The sequence below is a fragment of the Poecilia reticulata genome, linkage group LG4, assembly GCF_000633615.1.
Source record: "Poecilia reticulata strain Guanapo linkage group LG4, Guppy_female_1.0+MT, whole genome shotgun sequence".
Taxonomy (NCBI): Eukaryota; Metazoa; Chordata; class Actinopteri; order Cyprinodontiformes; family Poeciliidae; genus Poecilia; species Poecilia reticulata.
The window spans coordinates 14,256,990-14,269,576 of NC_024334.1; the positions used below are offsets into that span (position 1 = coordinate 14,256,990).

Below are 12,587 nucleotides of genomic sequence, written 5' to 3' on the forward strand. Positions count from 1 at the left end.
TAAAATGTGTGCAGAACACTCAAGAAAATGTTTTTTACATTGTCACAATGGGGTATATGTGTGAAAAGAGATTAATTGAAGTCAATTTGAAATAAGGCCATAACATAACAAAATGTGGAAAAAGTGAAGAGTCGTGAATATTTTCTGGATCCACTGTCCCTTCTGGGAGGGAGGGAGGGAGAGAATTGAAGAGTATTTTTAACAGACAAATTGTGTGTCTGTTTCATTGAAAATGTTGCTTTTAGTTTGTGTTTGTATATGTCTTCAGAAATTGAAATGTTTTCTTGCTTCAAAACTAAAGATAAAGCTTAAGCATAAGCATGGGTTTAAACAGTGTTTTGTTGCATGAGGGGTAGTGTAGTTTTGGAGTGTGATGATTTGTGGTGCGTTTGCGAACACAGATTACATCTAACTGACATCATCTGATACAGACTGTAAATGATTCAAGGTGACCCTCTGGCCTGCGCTCCAGTCAACCTGAGCAGATACAGCTGGGAGTGGCTGAAGCTGATCACAGGACATGTTCCTCTAAGTGCAGTCTGTTGGTACTTTTGCGATGCAGTGCAGTATAGCTGTGGTCATAAAAACAGAATGCAAATTTTAAGAAGTACAAACTGAGAAGTGTTATTTTCTACTGGAGGTGCTGTATATCTCATGGTAATTATAGTAAAACAATAACTTTTCCAAATTATACCTTTTCATGCTTTTTTATCCAGTAAAGTGCCTTGTTCCTTAAATGTGTTCTGAAAATAAACTTGCCTTACCTCTTGAGAGGTCCTTAAAATTCCATTTATCATAAACTTCCAAACCCTTTTTATGAATAGCAAAGAAAACAAAAACAAGAAAAATTACTTTGTCTCATTTTTGACATGTTGGAAAATGTTTTTCAGTTTTCCTCTCTGCAGCGTAATACAGATCCTTAAATTAAAATTAAGAAGGGTAAAAATTAATTTGTTACAGTATGTGCTGGCCGAACGTACTGATTTTCTACATTTCTCATGATAAATTCCTTCATCTCTCACAATATGAATGAATACCAGCTAGCCTGATGAGCTAGTTGATGCCTAGCTCTGTTTCTACCCCACCAGGGCAGCGACCGCAAATCTTTGCCACTGGTAATTCTGACTCTAAACCTCATCAGCTCAGTGTCGGATAAAACAGGTCAATGTGAACACCAATACCTTTGAGCTTTAAGTATTAGCACACCTCAGCAGAGTGAAGTGCACCCCAGTATGTAGGGACCTTTACTCATCAGGTGAAAGCAATAGCTAACTCTGGACTGCATTTCATTAAAACCTCAGAAAAAGTATCTGCTCATGAAAATAAGCATATAAATTAGTTTTCTCTGTTTTGATGATGATACTAACATGCAGGTCTCTTCCTGTTACTGACTCTTGACGTCTTGTTTCAGGTCCCACAGAACAATTTAGAGTCTGTCAAAATGGAATGTGTTAAAAGATGAACGGAAACTCCGCTGAGTTCCCACCTTTCTGCTCTCCTCAGAGATGCAGAAAACTGCATCTCCCTGTCTGCTCATGCTGAACAGGATGAGTGGAGTTACCAGCTTTCGACGCCACAAATGCATAACAAAACAAGGCATTTGGCACTCAGAAACACGCTACCACAGAGTCAAGTGATTCTTAAATGCTGCTGGCCAAACTGGCAGGTGTAGCTCTCAATATTTCAATCTTTTGTCTGATGCATTATTAATCCAAACCTAAAGTCATTCTCCTCTGTTGGTGTCAACAAACCCAAAGCTTCTTCAGTGGAAAAAGACCAGCTTAACACAATTCTTTCTTCTTTACTCAAAAATGAAAAAAACGTTTTTTCTGATGCCCTTTGATGACCTCCTGCAGCTTCGTCCTGTATTCAGTATATCCCTGTCTGGATCAGCAGCCTCTCTCACTGCTACACTGCAAATTATGATGAAGATAGGTAAAGGATTTGCATCAGCGTTCGATCAATAGACAGACATGAAAGTGCATGATGGAGCGGCGTTAGTGTTGGTGTGTGAGCAGCGAAGGAAATGCCTTCAGAGAAACAAGGATCCAGGCTGGTGCCCCGGCTGCAGAGATGCACTTGGGGCGTTATCAGTGAAAATAAAATTTCTATCAGGAGTCAAAAATGAAGACTTATCGGCCTTCGCGAGATTGGCAAGCAGAGGAGAGGGGAGAGTTTTCAGTGCGTTCGCTGGGGATTGAAGATAAATGTGAATGAGATCTCTCTCCGCAGAGACAGCGTCTTTGTGTGCGGGTCGTGTGGCGGCGGCTGCACGCTGGGTCGCTGCCTGCTTGGCTGTCACATCCAACCACAACCCATCAACCCCACTGAAGGCTGAACTGACAGAACTGTTAAAATAATCACACGCTTACTAAGTACAAACACAACCTCAGCCAAACACGCGTATATATTTACTTACACATGTGGATATACACACACAAATATACACTACATTACGATTTCACTCGGTGACTCTGAACCCATCCATGCACTGAACAGATGGTTAAAAGAAATCAGTAACTTTCTCCAGCTCAGTTTTTGTAATGCATGTAACAGATTTCTCTTGTAAATGAGACAATGAGTCTCAAGAGGTTCTCCCTGTATAAACAAAAGGTTTATATAGAAACAAAGCTGAAGTTATTATCTTTAGACCTAAAGAGGAACTATCTAGAGTCAACATACAGATTCAGTTACAACAACTGGAAACTAGAGATCAGGCTGAAATCTAGGTGGGGTGATGGACTATGGCCTGAACATCCAGAGACACATAAAGTCAGCTTTCTGTCACCTGAAGAACATTTCCAGAATTAAAGAGCCAATGATTCAGCAAGATCTAGAGAAACTCATCTGTGTGCTTATCTTAAGCCGCATTGATTACTGCAACAGTGTCTTCACAGGTCTGCTTAAAAAGTCAATCCTCCAGAACGCTGCTGCTGGAGTTCTGACCAAAACCAGGAAGTTAGAGCAGATCACCTAGTTCTACAGTTCCTGGAGTTCAGAGAATGGACTTTGAAATACTGTTGATAGTTTCTAAATCACTGAACGGCTTAGCGACACAATAAAGATCTGCTGTTGTTGCATCAACCTTCCAGACCTCTCAGGTCTTCTGGTTCTGCTCTGCATCCAGAACCAGAACCAAACACGAAGAAGCAGCATTCAGCTTCTATGCACCACAAATCTGGAACAAACTTCCAGAAAACTGCAAAACAGCTGAAACACTGAGTTCCTTTAAATGTAGACTAAAGACCCACCTGGTTAGAGTTACTTTTGAACCATAATAAATGAAACATTGATTGATTTCTCTCAATTATCAATAGGTGAGAAAGTGTGTGTTTGTGTTTGTGTGTGCATGACTGTTTGTCCTGCGTGTCTCTGACCAATATTTTATGTCCTCACTTGACGTGGACCACAGAGTGATGGTGTTAGTGGATTTAGTCACAGTGTCAACACATAATGTTAGCATATTGCGATGTTTGCCATCAACACATAATGCAGTAATGAGATGATGGGTCTGTTTCTTACATTTTGGCCAGACCAGATTGTGTAGACATCTGCAGGACAACACACTGTTGTTGCCAGCTTCCCAAATGAGTCGAGGTTTCCAGCAAGTCCTGCTGCACTTTGATTCCAGGCTTTGGGGTGTTTCTGGGAATTAGCCTCCGATCTGGACACTACATCCGATTGACAGGCCTTCCTCACACATCACATTCTCATGCTGAGAGCTTTTTTGGGATAACTAAACCAATTTGACATCTGGGATTTTGTTTAGGTGTCAAGCTATCATATTTGCTCAGAACCTGCCATGCTGGGGTTCGGTTATATTCTCTATGAGGTCTGCAGGTGTTTCCTGATTCTTAATGATTACATCTTTTACTGATAATAAGTATTTATTTAGGTCACTCTCATTTGTGACTTCAAATACCCCCGTTTTCCATTTCTGATGCAGTGATTCTCAATATATTCAGCAGTGCACACACACATTGTTAGTTAGTTGCCACTTCTGATTCAGTGAGCTGGGTTGTGCAGAAAGCAACGTGTTTGTCTGTGACAAGAGTTGATGCCAAGAATTATGTAGAACAAATGATCCACCAGGGACACATGGAGGGTTTTTGCTGTCTGTGTTCTCCTTACTTCAATCTGGGACAGAGTACCAAAACCTTTCTGTATGCCACACTTCTTCTTTCAGTGCGTACTTCAAATGGATCTGCACAGCTCTTTGAGTTAGCAAGAGAACCATATGTTTCCCAGGAGCACAAAGAGCATTTTATCCTTTTAATAGTGCTTCTCTTCCCCATCTCCTGGTTTTTTTTCTTTATTTCCTTTTTTTCCTTTTACTTTCCTTTATCTTTCTCTTCACCTCATCCTTTTGTTCCGATCTCATAATCACGTTTTCTCTTGTCGTTCCTCCTCCCATACTCATCTTTCCCTTCATCTAGCTTCTGTTTGATTTCTGCCCAACTCCTCTCCTCTGGTTTCTTTTTTAACATCCACTGACCTGATTGCAGAAACTGATACACTGCCATTAGAGGTGTTATTCCCCCAAGAACCTTTTTCAGATTGTGTCACGTAACAACCATAAACGTCAATGCCTTTTATTTGGATTTTATGCAGAGAGAAATACAAAATATTAAACAGACAGGGTGGGCAAGGTGAGCATTAGTTAGAGAAGCAGTGCCTGGTTGGTCCGCTTTAATCCAATTCTAGTTTGTTTGCCTGGAATGTCTGGTTCATTTGGGGAGGTGTGAATCTGTAATCACTCTGAATCGGATCAAAACCCTCTGGTCCAACTAAAAACCTGTCTAACTGGCATGAACTCTGGTGTGATGATTTTATGCCCAGTGGACTGGAGACCTTAAAATAAAGTAGGCTATAGCACCAGACATTCTGGGTAAAACTGAGTTCAGTCTGGCTTTTGCAAGTTTGCACTGTGTGTGCGCGAGTTGAGCAAGCTGTGTGGATTTTATATTTGAGGCGTATGTTGGTTCAGAATTCACCAAAAATGATCCCTGGCAGAAGGTTCATAAATGCTGGTGCAGTGAATCTGCTCTGCAGGGTTATGACAGCGTTGCAGGAGAACAGGTTGTGTCAGCTTGCTCTTCAATTCTCTTAAAAATCTTTGGCAGTTCACTTACGTTGTTTTTTCACCATCACTTGTTTTTGTTTCAATCTGCTGGATTAGTTAGACTAAAATGCTTGAAGTTTCTGTGGTCTTGTCCCAAAATTCCAATTTCAAGGATGCTGCATTCCTCTATAAAACTGTTTCTGACTTTTCAGATTCAGTGAAATCTATTTTTCAAATACTCCTTTACTCTGACTTGAGCCATTTTCGATAACTGTTTTAGTTCTACTTGCAAAAGTGCTTCTTAGTTTTCAGCTGCTTTGCCCATCTCTGCTGCCATGCTCCAGATTTTTGCCCAATAAATTTTGAAAATAAAGTGACCATTTTTCTTCAGGTTCACAATTATTCACTACTTGGTGTTAGACACATGAAACCCTTATAAAAAACATTGAAGCTCATGTTTGTAAAGGACAAAATGAGAACGTTTCCATGGGAATAAACACTTATAAATACTTCATAACATGCTCTATCAAGGGCATCCAAAAAGGTCATCACAGAATGTTTAAATTGTTGATATGTTCTAAAAGAAAATAACCTTCCATTGTGCAACTATGAAATAGAAAAGCATTATGGAATCAGCTGGGTTGAAAACTGAAGTGGGCTTCAAGTCTGAACACTTTACTGGAGGACAGAACAGATACTCACCACCTGCCCCAAGGCTCAACATAGACTGGTAGAAATATCATTCCCATGTGACAAATGTTACCTTAATTATCAAAGTACAGTGGCTTGCAAAAGTATTCATACTCCTTTAACTTTTACTTTTTGTAATATTACTACCACAAACATGAATATATTTCATTGGAATTTAATGTGAAAGAATAACACAAAATAGTATACAGTTGTGAAGTAGAAAGAAAACCTGGCTGCAGTGGGAGGGGCCTGGTCAGATCATTTATTAGAAGATGTGAAATACAGTGTTTTAGGGTATTCCACAAAACAGAGAAGAGAAGACAAAAAACAAACTCTGGATTTTGGTGTCACTTTTGTAACTTTAAACTTTAGAAAACTTCACAAAGACGATCCAACCTTGGACCTGAGAGGACTCCAGTGGATCAAACAGATTTTATGTTTGCATAAATGTACTTTGAAATTTAGAACGTTATTTTTTCTTTAATAAAATGTTGATTCTGTGCCCAACATGTCAGATGTTAAGCAAAAGAGTTCAAAACCAACACACATCTGCATAAAAAATGACTAAGTAAAAATAATATCCAGTTTTTGAATTTATTTAATCTGACCTTATGCAAAACAAGAGAAACAGAAAGCAAAAGCAGTTAAAAACATAATTTTGAGTACTACCACCCTCCCACTCTTAGGGTGTGAACACAAGTTAGTGTTCACAATTTGGTGGGAGGATTTTGTTTTTTTACTCATCATTTATTGTATGTCCTGATACTTAAGATGTAGAACTAAAATGTGTTTTTATCTTTCTGTTTTGAAATGTTTTTTCTACCACATGAAAAAAAAATGATTTTTTTTTTCTGCAATTCCTTCTTATTTTATTTTATCAGCTCTTCAAAAATTTTTATTCTTTGTAATTGTATTGATTTTCTGTGTAAAAAAAAATAGTTGTATTACAACACTCAGGGAGTTGCCACGGTAACCAAACAGCAAGGTAAATGGAACTGGGCGAAAGTGTTACTGATGTAAGAGTGGTGCAGGCTGGGTAAGAAGCATGAGTCGGGTGTTGTGTGCCACAAAACAAACACCTTAACACAAATGCTAAAACACTGAAGATGCATGAAAGCATTTGTTACTGTCTGCTGCTCCTTCACTGTTTAATCTATAAATGATGAGTGCAATTTACTTCAGTTGTTCACACTGCCAACGAATGGAACTCCACAGCTACAAAACTACTACTTTCCATCACACGATCACTGACGCAAATGAAAACAGCTGCACTAATCTTATCCTGATGTTGCGAAAATACATTTTACCATAACCAGTTTAAAGTACAACACAGACGCACACACGCACACACACTAAACCTTCATTACTTCCTGTTCTTGGTTCCCTCATCAAAGGTTCTTAAGTGAAGTAAAGTTGTGGTTCCATAATGAGCAAGAATACAGAGCACCGAAAGAAAAAACATGGAGGTATTTGTTTTGACTGTGGCTATATTCGGATCAGAATTTTCTGAATGTCTACTGCCAACGGCAGCAACGGTGGCCACGTGGGATATTTATCTGGCAAAAACACCATAGCAACTCTTAAGTGTTCCTCCTGAATGAAAGAGGAAATGTGCTGCAACAATTAATTATTCATGTGTTTATTTAAGCTTTCAGCTTTGATGTGCAACCCTAAAATTATCTAGATCTGGCTGCAACTATTAAAACTTTTTTGCAGTTCCATGCTTCTGTGGGTGCATCAGTGGCCGGGTTTCATTGTTGCACTGTAAAGTTTAAAGCAAAGGAGCAAAAGCAACTTTTTTTTGGCTACTGAGAACCCTAAAAACGACGAAGCACAGGTTGTACTTTAACCTGATGAAATGTGCGCACACAGCAGTTTCTGAGCCTAGAGCTGAAAGCAGCACGAAGCAGTTTCTAACTAAAGTCAACCATTTAGCATTTATTTCTGAATTAATAGCATTTACATCTGTTAACAGTTGGTGAAGTGGAGAGAGGAGCAATAATGAGTTTACAAAATCTGCTTTCGTCTGTTCAGCAGGAGGCTGTCAGAGGTTTTCCTTGTGGGATTAGATGTTAGCTGCAGCAGTGAAGTCAGTGGCGCCGTGGGGGCCTCTGGGGCTTTTCCCAGCGAACTGCTTGTTCAGAGTTGAAGTGGAGTTTTTTACTGCAGGTAAGTTTTCTTCCCAAGCAGAGTAGAACGGACGCTAATGGTTTGGTCACTGAGTCAAACTAATGTCAGCTCTATCAAGCCTTAACGCTGAACGGTCCTGCTGCTCTATGTTAACACCCCATGGTGTCTGTTGCTGATCAACACGCACCTGCCTGTTACCATGACTTCACACGCTCATACATGAATCAGATGCTCACAAACAAAATCACGGTTCCGTAACATAGTCTGTATGAGGGGAAGTGATGTGCTTTTTTTTGTGATGTTTTTGCAATCACAATCTCTTGTTACTTGAAAAAAGTAATAAGATTACAGTAATGTATTACTTGGAAGTAAGATTTTAGCTTTTCTCAGGCAAATACCAAGGGTCCACTGTAATTTAGAAGAGCCCTTCCTGAAGCTTAAAACATACACAACCACACACACATGCTCACACCCACACACACACACACACACACACACACATGCACACACACACACACACAGATACAACCATCTGCCTTTGTAAGGAACATGGCTGCATGCTGCCATTGCAGCATCAATCTTCCAGGCTACATATGTCACGCAGTGCCAGGCAGAGACAGCAGGCGCCAGCATTTATGGTCACCAAAGTGTGAATTCATTAGCAACATGTGTGGTGGCTCTCTTTCACTTCTATCTAATATGTCACGCTCTATGATCTAACAAGGCCTCGAGCTGATGGAAAAAAAAAAAAATCCAAGATGAAGCAAAATCACTCTCTGGTACATCCCTAAATTGTCCTGCAGCTCATGGGCTGAGTCTGAATGGAAGCTGTTGAGCTGTTGTCATTTTTTTCTTTCCTTTTTTTTCCCCTTTTCTTCATGGAATTCAGTGGCAAAACAAAACGTTAAGAACTGCACAGAAATCTACCTTCTATTACTAAAGTTTTGGGGTTTTTTTGTCCAATATCATAACATTATATATATAGATATATATATCTATATATATATATATAGATATATATATAGTGATTATCTATGGAAACCTGAAAATAGAAATGTTCTCATTATTTCTTCTTTGTCTTTGTGGTTCTAAAAGGTGCAGCCTACCTTATTTATGCTTGGAAGTGCTTTTCTCTGACAGAACATTTTTTTTAAGTGGAGCCCCAAGAACACATGAAGTGTGTCTGGATACAAATACAGCAGATGGGACCATCTGTTATTAAAGCTCAAGCTTATTGAAGCAAGGCAGAGATATTTTGGGGGAAGTAGCTCAGTGTGTTGTGTGTCTGTAAATGCTCCTGGCAGGCTAAGATTTTCTATCAACACCAGTGACTACCACTTGTTTTTCCTGTGGAAAAAGTTCTTTAAGTTTGAAGAAAATCTGACCTATTTATGTTTCAGTTTCTTATTTTAAAGTACAAAGGGAAGCAGTTGTGATACATAAGCATGGAAGAAACACCCACCTCTTTTAAACGTGTGACTGTTTTTAGCTTTTCAGTTAGAAAATAGCAACTAGCCATTACTAGCTTATGAAGCTAATGTTAGCATATGCTTTGTAGATTCTTTTCATTGTTCTTTTATGTTTTTGGAATGAGTCTGGCTGTATGTAACCATGTCTACATTCTGGAGTATTTAGACTAATTCTTTAAACATACAGTTTTGTGAAAATATTAGTTTGCTTACTGAATTACTGAATTGTCCTCAATTCTCATGCCCCTTCAGTACTATGTCTGGGATTTCGCCCACCAAGATTGATTACTCCAGGAGAATGTTATCCAATGTCAATATTCTGCACTGTTTTAGAACTGCCTGCCTGTAGCTTGGAGCAATTGACGGAGGTAGAGGGAACAGTGTTTCACCCATACCCAGAGCACCTAAAACTATGGTCCTGACCTGTGAGCTTTATAATGTAGACACAGCAGGGTTCCCTCAGAATGTGATGAATACCATTCAGAGTGCTACGGCCAAATCTGCTTAGGTCCCTGTATGACTGTAAGTGGAAGGTGTTTGAAGAGTGGACACCTCTCTTTTCAATGTCCTGTTGGGGAGATTTTGGAAGAGGCGAACCAAAAACATCTGTCCTTCAAGAGATTGCTGTTGTTGGCATCTGGTGAACATGTTAGTGATGTTCAGGCTGTTCCTGTGAACCGCTCCTGGACCAAGTTTGGTCCTGAGGATGTCAGGGTCCTGCTGCATCACCAACCCAGCTTTTGCCTAAGGTGGAGGGTTTATTCTCCACAATTATTCTTATAGCCTTTTCTCCACCACCTTTTTTCTCACCAGAGGACAGCAGCGGAACAAGCTTTGTCAAATTAAGCGTATCTGGACACGACTAGTAGCTTCCGGAGAAACGGTCAGCTCTGTGTGTCCTGGACAAAATCTCACAGAGGGAAGCCCATCACCAAGCAGCGTCTTTCCCACTGGGTTGTGGGAGTTATTGGACTGTTCTATACAAGCCAGTGCTTTCAGGGACCTGTAGGCCCACATGCCTACTCCACCATGGCCTGGCTGCATCCTGGACCCTTTTTAAAGGGGTATCTATTCAGGGCATATATGAAGTGACGAGTTTTTCTTCACCACTCACTTTTGCTCTATTTTAGAAGTTGGACTTCTCATTTCAAGTGTGGCCTCAGCTGTTTTAAACTCTGGGTCCTTGCTGGAATGGGGCAATCACAGATAAGTGCTGGGGATTGCTAGAGATAAGCTGTCTGGCAATACGACAGTCTCCATATCCCACAGTGAGACATTGTAACAAATGCTACGAATGAGAAATGTAGGTTACTTGTGTAACTGCGGTTCTCAGAATAGCGTGAGTGACATGTCTCACCAGACAACCCTTCATACTGGGGTGAAGCGAGAAGAACTGCACTGTGGCACAAGCATCGCCATCACCAGCCAATCAGGATCGGCATAATGAGATAAACACTTCTGAGGAAGACGCCAGAGGGCCGTATCCCATAGTGACACATTTCATTCATGCAAGCAACCTAAGGTTCCTCCACTTCCTTGGTCTGTGAGAACATCTGTGAGAATGTTAGAGAGTGAACATGCAGCAGACAAAGCATGCACAAGCAAAGGTGTGCAAACTGTAAAGAGCAGCAGTGGGGGAGGGGAGGACAGGAATAAGATAACCATTTAAGGTGTTATGTAGTTGCTGTGAACAATGAGAAAATTATGAACATGATAACCTTTGGTTGAAAAAACCAAGCTGATAACATTGATCGACCATAAAAACATGTAAAAATATGGAAGCAGCATCTAGAGACGTCAATGAGAAAAGTAAAACTTGGTTACAAATGGGTCTTCCAGATGGACATTAACCCTAAGCATGCCTCTGATTACTTCTGAAGGACAAATCCAATGTTTTATAATGGAGATCACGAAACCCTGATCATAATCCCATTGAAATTTGGTAGTCAACAAACCTTGCTCACTTACCTAGGTTCTGTGAGAAACAATGGATTGGTCTGGATAGAGATGAGTATGTTGGTAAATTTTTATTATTTGACAGTCTGAAGACATGAAGAAAACTTTCTTCATCTAAAGTCAGTTTGACCTCAAGACACATTAATTTAAATCTCATGTTATTTTCCATTGTTGCTTTATGCAATGTTATTTGTGGTGATTCATTTTAGAAGCTTTTTAAAAGCCACTCTTTTGCTGTAAAGAAAAAACAGCTAAATTTTTTCAATAACATATTATAAAATCCAAAAATAGAAAATGTTTACATTTCAAGGTAGTTTGAGGATAACAGGAGTTGCGTTCTGTCAGCAGTATAAAGTCCTTATCTTTACTTCTGCAGTACCCAGACAACTTCTTACTGACACATCTAATTACCAATTTTCATATTAAGTTGCTAACACACTTGAACGCTGAACTGTGGCTGTTGATCAAAAAGCTCTTGTCTGGCACAGAATATTTATATGTTGTTGCCCCTCAGGCGGCAGAGAGCTCATTGTCTCCAGAGCAGTGGAGCCACCAGCGGAGTTTCTGCTCAGCTCCAGCCCACCATGTTGTATCCTTGTCTCTAAGGTTGTCTGAGTTGACCTTTTAGTCACTGCGATGCCTGTCTTTTAAATTTAAAGATGCTCCTCCACTTCCTCATACAAACATTACATGTTAGCAGTGAAATATGGAAGACTGAAATTATGCAATCTGAGTCCCACCTCATATTTTCTTTTCACAGAGAGCTAAACTTCATACAAACCAAGTTTACTCAGTGGTAGCTAACTTTAAGAGTCCCTCAGGCCCCAAGTGAGCTGATTGTGAGCAGAGGCCAGATCTGTTGACTCCCCACAAAATCTGATAATACATTGCATATTTTCTGAATATTTATGCTGTAACACCCAGAGATGTTATTCCTGGTTTCTTTGAGTTGGTCTTGGTTAGGTAGCTGTATGTCTAAAGGAAGAGATTGTGGAGAAGACAACTTGTGCAAAATGCCTCTAAGTTGTTCTCTAGTTAGATTCCTGTTTGCGGTGACCCTCAATTGGTCAGATGTCTTAAATTATAGATGATTTCACAGGACCTAAGGTGTGGTAGGGTTTGGAACTGGGAGCTGCCAAATTCCTCCACTCTGCTTGATTTTATGAGAATGGAACAGAACAATAAGAATGCTCTGCACGACTTAATTGTTTAAGTTTCAGATTTGCTAACAACTGTTTTACTGATCATTTCTAAAATCATATAGCTTAGAGAGATTAGGA

General features: G+C 39.8%; 1 protein-coding gene across 2 annotated transcripts in view; it reads left to right on the top strand.

Moving 5' to 3' along the window:
• naaladl2 (N-acetylated alpha-linked acidic dipeptidase like 2) overlaps positions 1-12,587 on the top strand; it is a 415,941-nt gene that overhangs the window by 366,571 nt on the left and 36,783 nt on the right. The gene's annotated exons all lie outside the window — the stretch shown is intronic.